Source organism: Scyliorhinus torazame, chromosome 4 (genome assembly GCF_047496885.1).
Source record: "Scyliorhinus torazame isolate Kashiwa2021f chromosome 4, sScyTor2.1, whole genome shotgun sequence".
In the NCBI taxonomy this organism is placed as follows: domain Eukaryota; kingdom Metazoa; phylum Chordata; class Chondrichthyes; order Carcharhiniformes; family Scyliorhinidae; genus Scyliorhinus; species Scyliorhinus torazame.
This window is the reverse complement of record NC_092710.1, coordinates 140,671,446-140,691,429: the sequence shown is the minus strand read 5'-3', so window position 1 is coordinate 140,691,429 and position 19,984 is coordinate 140,671,446. Positions and strand designations below refer to the sequence as shown.

The following is a 19,984-nucleotide window of genomic DNA, read 5'->3' as shown; positions in this document are numbered from 1 at the left end:
AGTGCGACGAGGCATCGGAACGCTCCCAGAGACGACGAGGCCGGAACTGCGCCTGCATCACCACCGGGGCTAAGATGATCGGCGAGGATGACCAGGGCACCCATCCGACTCATCGAATCTGTATAATGAAGCACAAAATGCCTCTGTAAATAATTTTTTTGGTTTGGTTGCCCAGTAAAAGCTGCATTGTAAGTAGTTAGTATCGGAGCATAGCCGCCATGTTAGCGGCATCCTAGGTACCGACTCTGGAAACCCCTACCACCATACGGCCCACTACCCCGCCGGGTTCCTTTTTAACAAGGGGTGAATGTGGTGGTATGTATTAGTGGTATTAAGGTACCCTGTGATGCCGAGAGGCTATTGGTAGATAGACACTGGATCCCGATTGGATCAGCCGCCTGCTGGCTCCACCCAGCAAGGCGGAGTATAAGAGCCCGGGTTCTCTCAGCAGCCGCATTCTGTAACTGTGCTGCTGGGGAACAAGTCTGCGTAATAAAGCTATCGTTCGACTCCTTCTCATCTCGTCTCGTGAGTGATTGAGTGTGCTACATACCCTTGTCGACAGATTTTGCCCCAATACAAATGCTACAATTTGCTCCTACGTTGCGCACTCTAGTCATGTCCAGAAGGAACCAGTGTCATGCTGGTTATTGCCTTTCTGACTGCAGTGCTACTGAGGTCCACGAAAGAACGGGGGTGACTTCCGATGGTGGCCATGTTGTGAGTGGTTACACACAGGGCAGCTCCTGCTTGAAGGTGCCAAAAAGAGCTCTTTTTACCCAATACTGGGTGGAATTTTGATTAAAAGGCGTAGGTGAATGTTGGAGGAGTAGTTTCCCCCGGGAGTGGTATGCCTGCTGATCACCAGACCCGGCAGAAAACAGTGAGAGATTTGGCTGAAACGTTGGAGCAGGCCTGTGCTGCAGCAGCCACTGTAAACATGCAGGAGGGGGAAGGGCTGATGCAAGCTGGAAGGCTCCAGCTGGAATTGATGGCTGTTATTAAGGCGGAATTACAACAGCAGAGGAAAGAAATGCAGGAGGATCACTCAAAGGCCATCGAAGGAGCGGTGGCACCCCTGAAGAGTTCTTTGGAACGCGTGGTGAAGTGTTTGGACGTGCCGGGGTCACAGGTTCGGGAGATCGAAGGAGTAATCTTGGACCACAGCAATCGTGTGATGACTCTGGAGGCAGGGGTGGGATGCCTAGGAGACCTCTGTAAAACGTTGAGGCCAAAGGTGGAGATGGCTTTTGTTTTTTGACTTCCCATGTTGGTGCAACATCGTGGGCCGAAGGGCCTGTACTGCACTGTATCGTTCTATGTTCTATGTTCTAAGCAGGAGAATACCTCGAGAAGGCAGAACTTGCGAATAGTGGGCCTGCCTGAAGGGGTGGAAGGTGTGAGTGCCACACGGTGCGTCTCGAAGATACTGGCAGGGCTGGTGGCAGAAGTGGTGCTAGATAAGGTGACTGAAGTGGACCGAGCGCATAGGTCTCTGAGACAGAAGCCTAGAGCTGGGAAGCCGCTGTGAGCGGTGATCGTGAGACTCCACAAATTGGTGGAGAAAGAGAAGATTTTGCGATGGGCCAGCGAGAAGCGTACCTGCGACTCGGAGGGGAATAAGGTCCGAATTTATCAAGACATTAGAGCCGAGTTGGCAAAGCAACGGGGAAGCTTCAATAAGCCAAGGCGGCGCTGTACCGGCGGCAGATCCGGTTTGGGGTGCTCTACCCGGCAAAATTATGGTGACGGACAAAGCAAGATCTCAACCCACAGCAAACATCAGGAAATCTGTGTTTCGGTGGTGCTGGTTGAGGGTTAAATATTGTCTAGGAGATTGTTGAGAACCCCCTGAATCTCACTGAATAGTGCCAATGAGATCTTTTACAACTGTCTGAGAACAATGCTGCTGCCGAGCTGCGTAGTTACACAGATCTTGAACAGTGATAAATAATGTGCAAGGACGGCTGTGCAAGATAATTTAACAGGTCTGAAATGCACTGAAAAACTGGCCACGCACAATTATTTTTAAAGGGAACATTGCCTGAAAGAACAACTGGTACTTTAGATCTCTTCTGAAATATTTCCACCTCTTTCAGTGCAACATTCCAACAATCCTGCACTGGCGTGTCAAGCCTCTGACAGTGGGAATAGAGGCCAGAAGTTCCTGACTCCAAGGTGCTATTACTGATTGACAGCTAACATAGAGCGTATCCAATTGTACTCTCACACAACAAGAATGGAATTTCTCCTCTCAGGTAAAAGAATCAAAAGCATAGATAATGCGACTATAGATTGATATATGATCTAGTTTGTCTCCACATCCACAAAACCATTGTCTGGTTAATGGATGTGGACTTCTGGGAGGTGGACCCCGATACCACAAAGAACTTTCCTCTGACGCTGAGGTTTTAGTATAAAGTAAACTTTTTATTCTGCCTGTCTATTTTATATTTCACCTATAATACCACAAACAGATTCAATGTGCAAAAAATTACGCACTTCCCATAACGTTCCTCATGTTTGAATGAGTGGGTTCATCTTTCAGAACGAACATTGCAAGATTTAATTATTTATCCATTGCTCCCCGGGGGTATTAGTTAGACAGGCTTGGAAACATGGATCGGAAAAACCTGAAACATTCCAGAGTAGACCTGGAATGTCAGTTCGGCAAATCTGGAGGATCCATCAAAGGAAGTGTAGAAAGTTGGCCAGAAAGTTCATTTGTCTCTGGGGGAAGCCTGACCCATAAACTGGAGACATCTGATGGATCAGTTTAGGGCCAATTTACTGAACCTTTTAGGTTTAGATCGCCTTTATTTAGGTAATTGCTAAATAAATAGCACAGAACTGTCAAATTTGATTGAAGAAATGGGTAGCTTTGGCTGCAGCTGTTATGTGGCGGGGAGAGGGTGGGGGGCGTTTTCATTAGAGATGGAGACTTCATTCCCTCAAAATGGAGGCCATGGCCAGGAGTGGCTCCTCCGGGATGTTTACTAAATAGTCCAGTTGCTGGCAAGCGCTTCATTTGGTCCTGACATTGAGTTTTCAAATCCTGCAGTAAAATTCTGTACCGTCTTTTGAATAGACAGTTTCAGCCCATGTTAAGGATTTGAGCACATATCTGTGCTCACTCTCCAGTGTACATCGGAGGGAGTACAGTTCCATACATTCACCACCTTGTAACCCAGCTCTGAAATAATTGTGTGGGAACTATCTTGCTTTTATAAATTGTACCCTCACAGGGCGGCATGGTGGCGTAGTGGTTAGCACTGCTGCCTCACTGCACTGAGGATCCGGGTTCGATCCTGGCCTTGGGTCATTGTCCATGTGGAGTTTGCACATTCTTCCTGTGTCTGTGTGGATCTTACCCCGCAACCCAAAGATGTGCAAGGTGGACTGTCACACAAAATTGCCCCTTTATTGGAAAAAAAATTGGGTACTTCAAATTGTCCCCTCACTCTGAGCCAATCTTTTTCATGGTTAATGTGGTGTTAAACCAAGACTCTGCCTGTCCCCTTCGATGAATGCAGAAGTTCCCTTGACACTATTTTGAGAGCCCCAACCAATATTTATCCCTCAAACAACATCACTAAAAAGCTGATAATCTGGCTATTATCCTATTTTTTAAAAAAAATTATCTTTATTCAAATTTTTGTCAGAAACATTATTTTTTTGCATAACAGTAAGCAACAATTAACAGAACAAAATAAATGTTAACCATATATACAAAGAAAAGAACAATACAATGTAACGATCCCCCCCCCCCCCCCCACCGCCCCCCCCCCCCCCCCCTCCCCCCCCACCCCGGGATGCTGCTGCTACTGACCTTTACTGATCTCCTAGAAAGTCGAGGAATGGCTGCCACCTCCGAGAGAACCCCGCCATGGACCCTCTCAAAGCAAACAATATTTTCTCCAGACTGAGAAAGCCAGCCATGTCACTAACCCATATCTCTACACTCGGGGGCTTCGAGTCCCTCCACATTAACAGGATCCGTCTCCGGGCTACCAGGGAGGCAAAGGCCAATACGCCGGCCTCTTTCGCTTCCTGAATTCCCGGATCGTCTGACACACCAAAGATCGCTATCTCTAGACTCGCCACCACCCACGTGTCTAAGATCTTGGATATTGCCTTAGCAAATCCCTGCCAGAATCCCTTAAGAGCCGGGCATGCCCAGAACATGTGGACATGATCTGCAGGGCTTCCCGCACACCTCGCACATTTATCCTCAACCCCAAAGAGCTTTCTCATCCTGGTTGCCATCATGTGCGCCCGGTGGACCACCTTAAACTGGATTAAGCTAAGCCTGGCACATGATGAGGAAGAATTGACCCTGTTTAGGGCATCCGCCCACAGGCCCACATCCAGCTCCCCGCCTAGCTCCTCCTCCCATTTGCACTTACGTTCCTCCACTGAGGCTTCCTCCGCCTCCTGAAGTCCCTGGTAGATGTCCGACATCTTCCCCTCCCCTACCCAAGTGCCAGAGACCACCCTATCCTGTATACTGCATGGGGGTTGTCATAATATCCACGCATGTATATAATGAAGTGCAGACAGGCAGTGATTGACACACAGGATGACCAGTAAGCACACAGCACAGTGCAGCCAATCACCAGACAGGACACTCCCACTATAAAGCCAGAGGGCACTAGGTTTCCCGCTCTCTCTGGACCCAGCCACTGAGACAGTCAGAGTCCACGAGCTAGCACAGTGCAAACACCATGCGGTAGCTAGTAAGTCTGGTCAGGCTACTACAAGGTCTCCAGTCAGTTCAGTATAGTGTCGACCCACAGCTGAATATGTATATTAGTTCTATCGTTCAATAAAACCGTGTTGGATCTTCTACAGTGTTAGAGGTCTGTTTCTTGCATCGCTGCATCAAGTGCAGTCCACATCGAACCGACCTGTCTAACACATCATGGTACCACGGAGTGATACTGAAAATTGACGGACCAACCTCGAGTGAATCAGCATTGGACCAGCAAGCAGCCATCCGGTGAGATGGAAAACATCCAGCCTCCCCTGCAGCTCTGCATCTCCGGTAACTTCGGCGCAAATTGGAAGCTCTTCAAGCAAAAGTTCCTCTTGTACATCGAGGCCTCCGACCTCGAAGCATCATCGGATGCCAGGAAGATCGCGCTATATTTCTCCACCGCGGGGGACCACGCCATCCACATCTACAACTCCCTCACGTTCGCTGACAAAACAAAATTCAAAACAGTCCTGCTGAAGTTTGACAGCCACTGCGACATTGAGGTGAATGAGAGCTTTGAACGGTACATCTTCCAGCAGAGGCTTCAGGGTAAGGATGAACCTTTCCAGTCCTTCGTCACCCATCTCCGCATCCTAGCGCAGTCATGTAACTATAACTCGACAGCTGATTCCATGATCCGGGATCAGATCGTTTTCGGGGTCCACTCCGACTCCCTTCGGCAGATGTTCCTGAAAGTCAAACAGTTGACCCTCTCTGTCGCTATCGAGACGTGCGTTGTCCATGAGCATGCTAAGAATTGTTACTCCCACATCAGGGCGGCAGAAACTGCAAAGCTGGCCTCCCACGAGGCGGAACGGGTGCAGGCCATTGCACAAATGCAGGGCCTGAGCATCGAGGAGAGTAGCCGTTTTGCACTTTTCCCGGTCCCTGCGCATGCGGCCACAACCAAGTGGACGACGAGCCCGACAACCTGACTGCGCAGGTGCATACGTCGACCGACTGCACTGCGCATGCACGATGGCGCACGGAATGCACTGACGTCGGCGTCATGACGTGTCTGAATTGTGGCTCCACCCACTTAAAGCGGTAATGTCCGGCAAAAGGATGCCGGTGTCTACAGTGTGGCAAGCTTGGCCACTATGCAGCCCTTTGCAGATCTGCTCCACCGCTCAGCAGCCAGCGATCCCAGCTGCGGTGTCCGCTCAATACAACAAGACATGCCAGATTACGATCCCGACAGCCCAACGGACCCTGAGTGCCTCAAGTCCCCATACCGGGTGGGCATCATAACTACACATGCGCTGCCTTCCACCACACTTACGCAACGCCTCTCGATCCTCAGTGTGGATCCCGATGACGAATGGTCTGCTGTCCTCACAGTGAATAAGGCCCGCATCCGGTTCAAACTGGACACCGGCGCATCGGCGAAGCTCATCTCGAAATCCGACCTCGACACTATCCGCCCCAAACCAAGCATTCTTCCACCGGCCTGCCAGCTCCTTGACTACAATGGCAACGCCATAGCTGCCAGTGGCTCCAGTCAACTGGGGGTATCCAACAAGGCGATCAAGGCGACGCTGCGGTTTGAAATCGTCGGGCCTGACAGAGCATCACTGCTCAGTGCTCGTGCCTGCAAGCTCCTGAACCTTGTTCAACGTGTCCACACCATGTCATCATCACCGGCGACGGCCTCGCCCTAACTTGCAAGCCAACATAGATGACATCATCACGCAGTACCGTGTTCGACGGAATGGGCGCGCTCACATACCAATACAAATTCCTGCTCAAGCCAAACGCCACCCCTGTAATTCATGCACCTCGCCGGGTGCTGGGGCCCCTCAAGGATCGTCTGAAGAAGCAATTACAGGACCTCCAAGACCAGGGCATCATATCAACGGTTACAGAGCCAACAGACTGGGTCAGCTCCATGGTCTGCGTCAAGAGGCCGTCAGGGGAGCTTCGCATTTGCATTGACCCTAAGGATCTAAACCTCAACATCATGAGGGAGCATTACCCGATACCAAAATGAGAAGAGTTGACCAGTGAGATGGCTCATGCCAAATTCTTTACTAAGCTCGACGCCTCCAAGGGTTTTTGGCAAATACAAGTGGACGCGCCTGGTTGTCGTTACTGCTACAACCGGATGCCTTTTGGCATCATATCTGCCTCTGAAGTATTTAATTGCATCAAGGAACAGATGATGGAGGGCATCGAGGGGGTGCAAGTGTACGTTGACGATGTCATTATCTGGTCCACAACACCCCATGAACACATTGCTCGCCTCAAGAAGGTATTCCAAAGAACCAATGAACATGGTCTTCAGCTCAACAGGGCTAAGTGCTCATTTGGTCAATCGGAGATCAAATTCCAAGGTGACCACATCTCACAGCAGGGCGTACGGCCAGACGCCGACAAGGTCTCGGCGATCAACGCCATGAAGACCCCGGAGGACAAAAAGGCGGTCCTCCGCTTTCTCGTCAACTTCCTCGGGAAATTCACAACACGGCCCTCCGCCAACTCGTCAAAAAGTCGACGGAATTCCAGTGGCTGCCCACGCATGAAGAGGAATGGCGCGAGCTGAAAGCAAAATTCCCGACAGCCCCGGTCCTAGCGTTCTTCGACCCAACCAAGGAAACCAAGATATCAACTGATGCAAGCCAGGACGGCATTGGGGCGGGTGCTCCTTCAGCGGGATGACTTCGCGTCCTGGGCTCCTGTGGCGCATGCTTCCAGGGCCATGACGCCCACTGAGCAACGGTACGCTCAGATTGAGAAGGAGTGTCTGGGCCTCCTAACAGGGATAGTCAAGTTCCACGACTATGGCCTGCTGAAATTCACGGTAGAGACGGACCACAGTCCTCTAGTCCACATAATCCAGAAGGATGTAAACGACATGACACTTCGGTTACAGCGTAATCTTCTAAAGCTACGCCGCTACGACTTCGAACTGGTCTACACGCCAGGTAAAGAGCTGATGGTTGCAGATGCACTGTCCAGGTCCGTTACCACACCGCATGGACAAAGTGACTTAATCTGCCACATAGAAGCCCAAGTGCAGTTGTGTGCCTCGAACCTTCCGGCCTCTGGCGAACGGGTGGTTCAAATTCGTGAGGAGACAGCCAAGGATCCTCTGCTGCAGCGTGTGATGCAGCACCTCAGCAATGGCTGGCAGAAGGGACAATGTCCCCAGTTCTATAACGTAAAAGACGGCCTGATGGTGGTGGAGGGAATCCTTCTGAAACTCGACAGAATCGTCATTCCTCAGAGTATGCGTGCTATGGTGCTGGGCCAACTCCATGAGGGTCACCTTGGGGTCGAGAAATGCCGACGCAGAGCTCGGGAGGTGGTCTATTGACCAGGCATCAGCCAGGACATTGCCGACACAGTCGTCAATTGCCCTACATGTCAGAAGTTTCAGCCAGCTCAACCCAAAGAAACGTTGCAGCAGCACGAGATTGTGACCTCTCCGTGGTCCAAAGTGGTCCAAAGTCAGTGTAGATCTTTTCCACGCCAAGGGGCGTGACTATGTACTCCTGGTCGACAAACTGTCCGACCTCACATCGAAGGTGGTCATCAAAGCCTGCAAAGAAACGTTCGCCAGGCATGGGATACCGCTCACGGTAATGAGCGACAACGGTCCTTGCTTTTACAGCCAGGACTGGTCTGACTTCGCACAGTCCTACAACTTCCGTCATGTTACCTCCAGTCCCCACTACCCGCAGTCAAACGGGAAGGCCGAAAAAGGGGTCCACATTGCAAAGCGGCTGCTGTGCAAAGCTGCAGATTCAGGCTCCGATTTTAACCTGGCGATGCTGGCATACAGGGCGACCCCACTGTCCACTGGATTGTCTCCAGCCCAGATGCTCATGAATCGCACTCTGAGGACCACAGTTCCAGCCATCCACGTTCCCGACCTTGACCACCTCACGGTCCTACAGAAAATGCAGCAGTCACGGGCCCAACAGAAAGCCACATACGATGCCTATGCCACGGATCTGCCCAAGCTGGCCCCAACTGACCATGTTCGCGTTCAGTTGCCTGAGGGCGGCTGGTCAGCCATAGTTGTTGTGCTCAAACAAGTGGCCCCAAAATCGTTCCTTGTCCACATGGCTGATGGCTCCCTGCTACAGCACAACAGACGGGCACTGCGAAGAGTTCCACGCCCGCTACCTGACCGGCGTGCCCCGCCATCTACGATGCCTCCTCCAGACGTACCCTACCACGAGGCCACTGATCTACCAGCAATCCTGCCAGTCCACATACCCACCGCGATGACAGCGATCCCGCCTCTCCAAGCACAGGCGGCTCCTAATCGGTCTCTGCGGCGATCAACAAGAATTTGTCGGCCACCACAAAGACTTTACAATTTATAGACTGAGCTTTTATACATTTTTGTGACTTTACCAATCGGACCTCTGTAAATATCGTTTTGTTTGCCATGGTAGCTGCACTATCGCAACCTTCCTATGTATATACGTTTGTTTAGACATCTTTCTGTATATAGTCAGGCACATGTATATATATATATATATTTATAAGCATCCACACCTTAGTATGTATTTTTTTTTTAAAAAGGGGAGGTGTCATAATATCCACGCATGTATATAATGAGATGCAGACAGGCAGTGATTGGCACACAGGATGACCAGTCAGCACACAGCACAGTGCAGCCAATCACCAGACAGGACACCACCACGATAAAGCCAGAGGGCGCTAGGTTTCCCGCTCTCTCTGGACCCAGCCACTGAGACAGTCAGAGTCCACGAGCTAGCACAGTGCAAACACCATGCGGTAGCTAGTAAGTCTGGTCCGGCTAGTACATGGTCTCCAGTCAGTTCAGTATAGTGTCGACCCACAGTTAAATATGTCTGTTAGTTCTATCGTTCACTAAAACCGTGTTGGATCTTCTACAGTGTTAGAGGTCTGTTTCTCGCATCGCTGCATCAAGTGCAGTCCACACCGAACCGACCTGCCTAACACATCAGGGGTAGCAGTGGAAATGATACCACCTGTTTTTTGAGAAAGGAGCGTACCTGAAGGTATCTGAAAGCATTTCCAGGGGGCAAACTGAATTTCTCCTCCAGCGCTTTCAGGCTGGGAAAGGTCCCGTCTATGAACAGGTCCCCCATCCTCTTAATGCCTGCCCTATGCCAGCATTGAAACCCTACATCTATCTTGCCTGGGACAAATCTGTGATTGTTGCATATCGGGGTCCAGACTGAGGCTCCCTCCACCCCCCTGTGCCTTCTCCGCTGACCCCAGATCTTTAATGTCGCCACCACCCACCGGACTGGAGGAGTAGCGGGCCGGCGAGAACGGCAGAGGTGCCGTTACAAGTGCCCCTAAGCTGGTGCCTTTGCATGAGGCCGCCTCTAACCGCTCCCACGTCGAGCCCTTCCCCAATACCCATTTCCTACTCATGGCTATGTTAGCCGCCCAGTAGTAGCTGCAAACGTTTGGCAGCGCCAGCCCCCCCCCCCCGACTGCGCTCCAGGTACAGTCTCTTTACTCGCGGGGTCTTATTTGCCCATACGAATCCTGAGATAATCTTGTTCACCCGTTTAAAGAAGGACTTAGGGATGAAGATGGGAAGGCACTGGAAGATGAACAGGAATCTGGGGAGAACCGTCATCTTAACAGTCTGCACCCTCCCCGCTAAAGATAGCGGGAGCATGTCCCAACTTTTGAAGTCCCCCTCTATCTGCTCTACCAGCCGAGATAGATTAAGCTTGTGGAGGGCATCCCACTTTCGAGCCACCTGTGTCCCGAGGTACCAAAAGCTCTTCTCGACCAACTTCAGCGGAAGCTCTCCCAGTCCCTTTTCCTGCCCCTTAGCTTGGATCACGAACATCTTGCTTTTCTTCTCGTTTAGTTTGCACCCTGAGAAACTGCCAAAGTTCCTCAGAATCTGCATGACGTCCCCCATCCCCTCTAGTGGGTCCGAAATGTACAGGAGCAGATCATCCGCATAAAGTGAGACCCGATGCTCCCCCCCTCTCCCCGAACCATTCTGGTTCGAGTATTCTGTCCCCTCCACCCTATGGATTAACGCCCTGCTCATCACAAAGAAATCTAAACGGGAGTAGACTTTATGGACATGGGAAAAGAAAGAGAACTCCTTCGCCCTCGGTAGGGCGAGTCTCCATGGGTCAACGTCCCCCACCAGTTCTTTAGCAGCCGCTGGTCGCTTCCCCGACCTGGGGTTTGACTGGTCCAGTACAGAGTCTATAACTGTTTTCAAGTCACCCCCCCATAATCAGATTGTGTGAGTCTAAGTCTGGAATTTTACCCAGCGGGCATCTCATAAATTCCACGTCGTCCCAGTTCAGGGCGTTAACGTTCACTAGCACCACCTGAGTCCCCTGCAGCTTCCTGCTAACCATTATGTATCTGCTCCCCTTGTCAGCCACAATATTCCCTGCCTCGAAAGCCATCCATTTGCTGACCAGGATTGCTACTCCTCTGGTCTTTGAATCCAGCCCCGAATGGAACACCTGGCCCACCCACCCTTTTCTCAATCTTGTTTGGTCCGCAAGTTTTCGGTGCGTCTCCTGTAGCATGGCTACGTCTGCCTTTAACCCCTTTAGGTGCGAATACACGTGAGCCCTCTTGGTCCATTCAGGACCCGCACATTTGACTTGATGAGCCTGGATGGGGGGCTAACCCCCCCTCTCCCCTGCCGATTAGCCACCTCCCTTTTTCGGCCAGCCACGAGCCCGCGTCCCCGTTTACTCGAGCCCTCTCATTGGAGGCCCCCCCCCCCCGACTCTCCCTCTGTTCCCCCATGTTGGCTCCTTTTCTGTCAGCCAAGCAACATCCAACCCCCCCCCCCATCAGCCCCGTGATCCCAAACCCCCAAGTCAAGCACCTGCTTGACACTGGCTCTTCCCCCCTTTACGCTTCCGTGAGTCAGCTGACCCATGCTGACCCCGGCCGCTCCCGCCTCTGTCTCCGATTACTCAAATGCCTCATTTTTCGGGTCCTCCCTCCCTGTGGAAAGCCCAACTTATCTGCTTCAATGGCCCCCAAAGAACACTTTCCGCGCCCTCCCCCCAACGAAACAAACAACAAACCCCGGGCTCAAACCTGGACCCACAAATGAAACGGCCTAAGCTGCCAGGAGAGCAGCCCTACGTGTAGGGCCCCTCTCCTCCCTCTGCGGCCGAGCTCCACAAAAGGCCGAAGAATCAGGGAACAAAGAAAAATAAGAGGAAACAACATAGTGTCGCTCCCTCCGGCTACTCAGCAATTAACATCCCCACCAGAGTAACGTCCCAGTGTGGCTGGCCTTTAGTTCGAGTCCAACTTTTCTTGCTTGATAAAATTCCACACCTCGTCCGGTGTATCAAAGTAATGGTGGCGATCTTGATACGTGACCCACAGCCTCTCCGGATGCAACAGCCCGAACTTCACCCCTTTGCTGTGGAAGGCCACCTTAGCACGGTTGAATCCAGCGTGCCTCTTGGCCAGTTCTGCTCCGAGGTCCTGGTAGATGCGGATTACGCTGTTATCCCACCTGTTGCTCGCTCCTTTTTAGCCCATCGCAGGACTCGTTCCTTATCTGAGAAGCGGTGTAACCGTACCACCATGGCCCACGGCAGTTCATTCGTTTTGGGCTTCCTTGCAAGGACTCTGTGCGCCCCATCCAGTTCCAGCGGGCGAGGAAATGCTCCTGGCCCCATCAGGGTCCCCAATAACGTGATCACGAATGCGCTCGCGTCCGACCCGGTTTGCGTCGAAAAGGGGCCGTCAAAGCTCCTTAAAAGGGCCCGTTAGTCCGTTAGCGGCGGGAGCTGCCGAAAACGCAACCTACCAGCGCATGGCCGCCACCGGAGGTCGGCTATTATCCTATTGCCATTAATGAGATCTCACTGTGTACAACTGGCTGCCACTTTTCCTATATTACAACAGCGATGATGCTGCAAAAGTGTTTCATTGGCTGCAAAGCACTTTAGCGTGTCTTGGGATTGTGAAAGGAGCTACATGAATGCAAGTTGCCCCTTTTTACTAGTTTCAAAGTCCAGTCAACGGAAATATGTCTCACTATCACTAACTAATTAATCAACAATGAGCAACATGGACAAACAACATGGGCAGGACAAAGAATTTCACTAAGCACACCTTCTTCTAGTTTTCTACATTGCTTTAGTATGATCAGTTTGGTGCCAATTAGTGCCAGCAGGCTTATTAATGTTAGTCAAGGGCCAGTATGATCTGCAAATAATCTGAAAATGTAACACCTGGTTCTTAACTCGCTCTCCTACATACACATGCCCACATTTATGTTTATTATGGGATCATCAGCAGTCATGTATTGCTCCAATTCCTATTTAAAAACAAATAAATTTAGAGTACCCAATTAATTTTTTTCCAATTAAGGGGCAATTTAGCGTGTTCAATCCACCGACCTTGCACATCTTTCATTTGTGAGGGCGAAACCCACGCAAACACGGGAAGAATGTGCAAACTCCACACGGACAGTGACCCAGAGCCGGGATCGAACCTGGCACCTCGGCGCCGTGAGGCAGCAGTACTAACCACTGCGCCACCGTGCTGCTCCAATTCCTATTTGTGACAACATTTAAATGAGAACATCCATAGAGTAGGTAATTAAATATATTTTTAACCCCTTGGGATTTTCCACAATGCCCCAGAGAGAAATTGTATGATTCAGTTAATTTCCAGATATTGTCTTTCATATCAGGTGCAAAGGATCACTTCTACAGGTTATATATGTTTCCTATGCGAGGAAATGTGGCGTGATGTACTTTTGGAGGTGTGGTCCTCGGGACGACTGTGGATACTTTTTTTTTATAATTAGAGTATCCAGTTCATTTTTTCCAATTAAGGGGCAATTTAGCATGACAAATCTACCTAGCCTGCACATCTTTGGGTTCTGGGGGCGAAACACACGCAAACACAGGGAGAATGTGCAAACTCCACAAGGACAGTGACACACAGCCAGGATCGAACCTGGGACCTCGGCGCCGTGAGGCAGCAGGGCTAACCCACTGTGCCACCCGACTGTGGATCCTTAATGCTGTTGATAAACTCACTAATTCGGATGGTCAACAGCTATCAAAATTCCAGAAGGAAATACTAAAAATACAGAAGGAAATTCATTGATCCTGGCAGGAGAGTATGGGTCAGGGACAGGATACAAATAGTAAACAGTCACTGCCTCGGCTCACCTTGGGCAGATTAAATTTAAATCATAACCAAGTGGGATTAAAAGAGGGGACAGATAGGACTGTCACTAAATTGTACAGTAGCATGATTATATTATATATTTTTACACAATTGTACAAATATGACACCATTGACACAGCTAGATTAATTTTGACAACCTACATATTATGGGCGTGTAATAGCAGCAGGTCGGGGAGATAATGATCTTTTTGAAGGTTACACTGTGGGATCCAGTTCTTCTGTGACTCACTCATGTGCCAATAAATCTAACATCTTGCACTGGGAGATCTTCTTTGATTTCAAATGTAGATTTGCCCAAACAGTCACAACACAGCTGTGTCCTTCATCCAAAACCAATTTTTCACTTTAGTACCCTGGAAAAGAAAAACCTAAATAACAAAAAACTTATTTAGCACCCTGGCCACTGCTAATCATGCAGCCAGAATTACTTTCATCCTGAAGGAAGTTTTACAAGGATGAAGATTCAGTCAAGTGCCAAAGTGTAACTGTATTTGTTGGAGATTCAGGAAACGCTTACAGCCCAAAGAAACGTTGGCTTATGACGAACCATTCATACACTCCATTTTCCTGGCAAACAATATACCAGTAAATTGAATAATAAGTGTATTATATTTTTAGAAAATGCAATGAATTGTTCAGAAAGGAAAACTTGAACGTGGATTAAACATAATTTTCAGTTTCAAATCATCGGAATTTCTGAGCTGCATTTTTTTGCATGAACCTATGGAAAGATCAAGGAGCAGCATTTAGAATGTAAAATCTGTTCCCAAACCTTTTTACTTTTTCTCATTAGCAGGATCCACAAATACTCCGCCTATTTGCAGAGCAGCTGAAACTATTCCAGAAACAGCTTAACAACATCAAGGAAGTTAACAGGCAGCAGCTAGTTTCTCATTTCTTATTCATTCATGGCATGTCGACATCACTGGCAAGGTCAACATGTGTTCCCCATCCCAAATTGCCTTTCGAGAAGATGGTGGTGAGCTGCCTTGGTGGGAATGTGAGTGGTGAGGAGGAAGTTAAGAGGTTTCAGGGTGATTTAGACATGTTAAGTGAGTAGGCAAATACATGGCAAATGCAGTATAATGTGTACAAATGTGAAGTTATCCACTTTGGACAGAAAAACAGAATAGCAGAGTATTATTTAAATGGTGATAGGTTGGGAAATGTTGAAGTACAAAGAGATCTGGGTGTCCTAGTACATCAGTCACTGAAAGCAAGCGCACAGGTACAGTAAGCAGCTAGGAAGGCAAATAGTATTTGGTCTTCATTGCAAGAGGACTTGAGTACAGGAGCAAGGATATCTTACTACAGCTGAACAGAGCTTTGGTGAGATGACACCTGGAGTATTGTGTGCAGTTTTGGTCTCCTTACCTCAGAGATGATATACTAGTCATAGTGGGAGAGCAGCAAAAGTTCATCTGACTGATTCCTGGGGTGGCAAGATTGTTGTAAGTGGAGAGATTGGGTCAATTGGCTTGTATTCACTGGGATTTAGAAGAATGAGAGGGGATTTCATTGAAACATATAAATTTGGACATGGTTGGACAGACTGGATGTAGGGATGTTGTTTAATCAGGCTGGAGTTCTAGAGCAAGGGTTCACGGTCTCAGCATATGGGGTAGGCCATTTAGGATTGTGATGAGGAGAACATTTTTCACAGAGGGCCGTGAATCAATGGAATTCTCTACCACAGAATGCTGTTGAGACCAAGTCATTGAAAATATGTAAGAAGGAAATAGATAGATTTCTAGACTCGAAAGGTGCCAACAGACAAGGGAGAGTGCAAGAGTATGGTGTTGAGACAGAGGACGTGATCTAACGAGCGATTTTCTAAGGTTCATTTGTGCCGGGTTTTGGCAGGGGTTCCCCACTGCTTAACCTCACTTGAGGGCACGATTTAACTAAATTGGAGCAATTCCTGGAGAAACACCCTGCTATTTAATGCACCCCCGGTTAGATAGAGGGCCTCAGTGGGGGATGCGTGGCCGAGGCCACACATAACCCTGTTTTTGGCACAGAGGAGCTCTGCTCGTCAGAACTCCTCAATGCAGCGACAGATCATCCCAATCTCTGGAACCCCCAACCCCAAAGCAGCCCCCGAACCTCCCAAGTCCTGACACACTATGAAGGGGTCCCCAGCAAACCACCCCCCCAGACTCCAACAACACCCATGCAGGGCACCCCTGGCCCAATCACTACAAAAATGCCAGCTTGTCAGGGTGGCACTGCCAGGGTGCCCAGCTGGTGGTGCCAGGGTGCCCAGGTGGAATCAGCAGTGCCAAAGTACCATGTTGCCCATAGGGCAAGAGCCTGAGGGCCTCCAATCCCATGGGAGACCCCAAGTGCCATTCTGTCTGGCCGCTGTTAGTGGAGACCAGTACTGAGCGGCACTCGCCTGATAGATCCCAATGCGTCGGGAAACTGCATATTAAAGTGAGGCTGGCTGTCTCGCTCTCATATGCAGATTTGCCAAGAAGTGATACTGCCCACAATGGGAGTAACCAAGGATAGATTGGTCACCAACGTATGGCGCAGAGGTGAGGATCCACCGGCCCCCACCCAGATGACCTGCCACATGTGAATTGTTAATGCCTTGCAGAATGATCCATCCCTCACACTGACAACATGTCCATTCTCTCACAGGATCCTCATCCGACGGTGCTGGCCCATCCGGGGTGGAACCCCACCCCCACCCCCTCCCACCGTCGATGATTCACACCTGTCATCTCCACCCACCACTAGCGCAAAGACACACACCTCGGTGGGCAGGGGTAGTGGACAGGCTTCTGGGGCACATTCTGGTGAGCAACTCACAGTTGCTGATGCACATCAGGTTGAGTCAGGAATGTCCAAGCGAATGTCAGGAATGTCCAAGCGAGACAGCAGTCGGAGGTCTGATGGATTCCAGGACCCAGCTGGGTCTCAGTCAGATGCTGAGCCTCTGGACCAGGTTTGCCTGAAGCTGATGCAGTTGCTAGGGTGTGGCCGGGAGATTCAGATGGGGATGTCAGCGACCCTTGATCAGGTCCATAGTCCAGAGGCTTTGGACGCAGGAGATGTCGCCAATAATACGTGGCACTGAGGCCAACACTGCTAGGGTGGTGACCGCAGTGGCAAGCCTGGTGCACAACGTCAGCCGCATGAGTGGATGTATCAAAGGCATACCACAGTTGGTGACGGCCATGGCTGAGCATCTTGACAGCATGTCCCATGTGCTGCAGAGCATGTCCTAGTCTCAGGTGGGCATTGCCGAGACCCTCCAGTGCATATCCTGGTCGCTAGGGGAGGTCTCCCAGTCCAATGTGGGCATAGCCGAGGCGTTGCAGAGCATGTCGCGGTCGCTGGGAGATGAGTCCCAGTCACTGGTGGGCATTGTCGGGGTGCCTCACAGCATGTCCTTGACACTGAGGAGCATCACTGAGGACATTGACACCATGCTGCAGATGTTGGAGAGCCGCCAGGGCTGGTAGAGCCAGATTACGCAGGGACTGCCGGGCTCGATCCAGCTGCCCCTCCATCTCGAGGTAAACCCCAGGGCCCTATGGCCACTGACCAGGAGGAGGAGGCACTGGATGTCAATCCAGAGCCTTCCTACAGAATGGTAATGGCGGCCACCCCACTGACAACAGCACATCTCGGAGTCAGGACCCGGAATGGGTGGCACGGTAGGACATGTGCTGCAGGCAAGTGTGCCAGGGACCTCCAGCCTCAGAGCCCCCACAGGACGCCTGCCATGGGCATTGAAGGCCATGGGATAAGGTAGGCAGAAGGCTGCGTCCATCTCTGATGGGCATCCTGGAGACACACATAGATGGAGGGCGAAGCAGGTTGAAGATCACTGAGACAGCACTGGAAGGGACCAGGGGTGGGGTGGTGGGAAGAGGGCCAATGAGGCCACACCTTCGGGTAATTGGGGCAGCTGGGGACACGTGGGGCGCGATTCTCCACTCCCACGCCGGTTGGGAGAAACGCCTGGGCCGCCAAGATTTCCCGGGCCGCCGGTCCGACGCCCTCCCGCGATTCTCCCAAGCGGCGGGAACGGCCCGGTCGAGTTTCGCGGGCCGCAGGCCAGAGAATCGCCGGAGACACCGAAAATGGCGATTCTCCGGCACCCCCGCTATTCTGAGGCCCGGATGGGCAGAGCGGCCAGGCCAAAATGGCGGGTTCCCCCCGGCGCCGTCCACACCTGGTCGCTGCAGTCGTGAGTGGTGCGTGAGCGCTGGGGGCGCGGCCTGCGGGGCGGCGAGGGGGGATCCTGCACCAGGCTTTACCTGAAATGTGGAGTGGCCCGCGATCAGTGCCCACCGGTCGTCGGGCCGTCCTCTCTGAAGGAGGACCTCCTTCCTTCCGCGGCCCCGCAAGATCCGTCCGCCATCTTCTTGCGGGGCGGACTTAGAGAGGACGGCAAACACGCATGTGCGGGTTGGCGCCGGCCAACCCGCGCATGCGCGGATGACACCCGTTATGCGGCGCCGGCCGCGTCATCTATGCGGCGCCGCTTTTACGCGGGCGACAAGGCCTGGATCGGTCGGGACCGGGGCCGTTTCGCGCCGTCGTGAACCTCGACGGCGTTAACGACGGCGCGGCCACTTTGGCGCGGGAGTGGAGTATCCCACCCGTGGTATTTAATAAAAATCATTGACCTTGAACAATATGGTACTTCTGGCATGTTCTTCCGCAATTCAGGCCAAGCACCAATACCATGCTGCATCACCCCGGGCACAGAAGTCCTGAATGCCTCTTCCCAACACCACCCCCCCCTCACATTTTCACTCCTCCTCCCCCCACCATGGCACAGCGCTCAGCAGGCAGCGGACATGATGATATTCTCAAGATACTTCCTCCAGAAAGCAGTTTGGTGGCAAGCAAAAGCAATATCTTAAATGCAGTTACCTTTATCGGACTGACAGGCCTATTGCATAGCCACTGGGAGAAGGGGTAAACCCACTGGGCCAGATGTGCTGTGCCATGTGTTAGGAAAATAAAAGTAGTTTTAAGTAATTTAAATTTCTATTGGTAAACATTAGAAATAAGGTATAGTTTTAAATGGGGTTAGCTTAATGGGGCTTTTCACAGTAACTTCATTGAAGCCTACTGGTAACAATAAGCGATTATTATTATTATAATGTTTCTGTGCCTTGAAGGGTAAAACCTATAATTAGATTCATGCTCGTCAAAGGTGTTTGTAGGTGCAGGGTTGGTTAAGTTCCAAATGTGTTTATATTGTGCTTAGCGAGGGCGACAGCGTGAAGAATAATTACAAGGCACAGTAAAAAGTCTTACAACACCAGGATAAAGTCCAACAGATTTGTTTGGAATTACTAGCGTGGCTCCTTCATCACCTGATTTGTCATTTGAAAAATCTGGGCTAGATTTCAGAATACAAATTGCTAAGAGAAAGCATTATTATGAGAGAAGATTTGAAAGCGGGTTTTTGGGAGTGGAGTTTGGAAACTCTCATGTGATTGTCATCTGGGAGATTCTGAGGAGAAATCCATAGACACCAACTTGGGATCAGAGCAGAGTGTGCATTTGACCACAGTCATCTTGTGTGCTTAAAACTGACTTTTAAAAAATACTTTTCCTGAGTTACAAAGCCAGGGCTTAGAGTATGGACAGGGGCAAACCCCTAATCCAGCTCCTTGCCTGCTCCAAAAACCAATTCAAATTCAAATTGAATCCAACTCATGGTCCCCACAAGAGAGACATACCAGATCTGAGCCAAAAGACCGAGCAGATACTATACTTGATCTTAGCCAAAAGGCTGAGAAGCGATCTGACTTTTTAACCCATGATAATCTTTACATTTGTATGTATTAAGCTAAGGGGGGTAAAGGAATATTGTATAATAATCCAAGTTTTCATTTTTAATACATTTTTCTCCTTGTTGTTGAAACTAATTAGTGGTCCTGTGACTTTATTCTTCCACGTTTTATAATGTAAACAATTAAAATCTGGGATCTTCCCGTCCAGTTTTATCATCAACTGGATCATAACACATCGATGTAAACATTGCATTGTGTAAATCTGTCAGGCAATATCTGCGCCTTTGAA

At 50.4% G+C, this 19,984-nt stretch overlaps 1 pseudogene; it reads right to left on the bottom strand.

Moving 5' to 3' along the window:
- Positions 1 to 19,500: 19,500 nt before the first annotated feature.
- On the bottom strand, positions 19,501 to 19,706 carry LOC140415692 (U2 spliceosomal RNA; annotated as a pseudogene).
- Between the last annotated feature and the right edge of the window lie 278 nt (positions 19,707 to 19,984).